General features: G+C 37.1%; 1 long non-coding RNA gene across 1 annotated transcript; it reads right to left on the bottom strand.

Annotated features, from left to right (window-relative positions):
* Positions 1–275: 275 nt before the first annotated feature.
* LOC135375351 (uncharacterized) lies at positions 276–667 on the bottom strand. Its single transcript, XR_010417223.1, has 3 exons — positions 641–667; positions 566–583; positions 276–509 (listed from the first exon to the last, which is right to left on the bottom strand). It is a non-coding gene; the product is annotated as an uncharacterized LOC135375351 (long non-coding RNA).
* Positions 668–1,354: the final 687 nt, after the last annotated feature.

Here is a 1,354-nt window from a genome sequence, read left to right as displayed (position 1 = left end):
GGGATTTCCTTTCAAGCACAGCAGCGCCACTGATCCGAATTCGTTGTTGACTGAATTTCTTTAGCTCGATTAAGTAGTAAAGAGGGTTGTCCCATTAAACTGCTGTCCAAACTAAGGCACCCCTGCCCTGAGCCCTGAGCGTATTTTCCCTGCGCGGCGCGTCCCTGCGCGTATTATTCCCCGTGCGGCGCCAGTGCGGAGGGTTGTCCGCGCGCTTATAACATGCAGAGACATGCAAAGAAGGGTCATACACAAAAAAGTACGAGTGAAAATATATTTATTAATGCCAATCAAGTTGAAATATATTTATTAAAGCCAATTGTGCTGGGAATTGTGCCAATTGTGATGCCAATCAGGTGAAGGAGAAAAACCCAGCCGAAAAACCTTCACGACCTGTAACAGAAGAAACACAATACACATAATAAAGAATACATACATTTATTGCTCTCTAAATATTTCCATTAGTGTATTAACAATTACATTTTTTAAAAACTCTTTTGTTTCCGCCCCTGAAAGAAAACATAAAATTAACATCGTCACATTTGCTTACCACACGATAACTCACGTTGGACACAGCACTGACCTGAAAAGTTGATATTGTTATTATGCGAAACCACACTTATATTTCAATAATACATACAATGCTGTGGTGGCAGACCCCAGTAATCTGTAAGTGAATCTAAATTAATATCAATTTATACATTTCATTAATACATGCACTGTGGCGACGGTCTCCAGTAATCTGTAAGTGAACATCATTTATTATTGTAATTATGCTATAACTTTTACTTACATTCAGGCGCTGGTCTTGTTACTGGCGTGTATGCTGAAAAGATATTATCAATTAATAACACACACACACACACAACAACAACAACAACAACAATATACGCGACACAATAATACATACATATCGGCGGCGGCGACTCTGGAGCTGAAACAAGAAATCAAATTTAAACATCTTTTTCATATTCTTTATAATTCCTTACCATTTGGAAAAAATGTTGGACTAGAGCTAAATACTGAAAAAAAGACAACAGCCATGAGAAAAAAGAAGTACACTGTAAATCAAAAAAACTTACTGCTCTGATCCGATACCGGTGTGTATGCTGAAAAGATATTATCAATTAATAATACACACACACACACACAACAACAACAACAACAACAACAACAACAATATACGCGACACAATAATACATACATATCGGCGGCGGCGACTCTGGAGCTGAAACAAGAAATCAAATTTAACCACCTTTTTCATATTCTTTATAATTCATTACCATTTTCAAAGTATATAGGACTCGATCTGAGTTCTGAAAAAAGACAATATCCATGAGAAAAAAAGAACTAC

Source organism: Ornithodoros turicata, unplaced genomic scaffold, assembly GCF_037126465.1.
Source record: "Ornithodoros turicata isolate Travis unplaced genomic scaffold, ASM3712646v1 ctg00000857.1, whole genome shotgun sequence".
Classification (NCBI taxonomy): domain Eukaryota; kingdom Metazoa; phylum Arthropoda; class Arachnida; order Ixodida; family Argasidae; genus Ornithodoros; species Ornithodoros turicata.
This window is presented reverse-complemented; position numbering and strand designations above follow the sequence as displayed.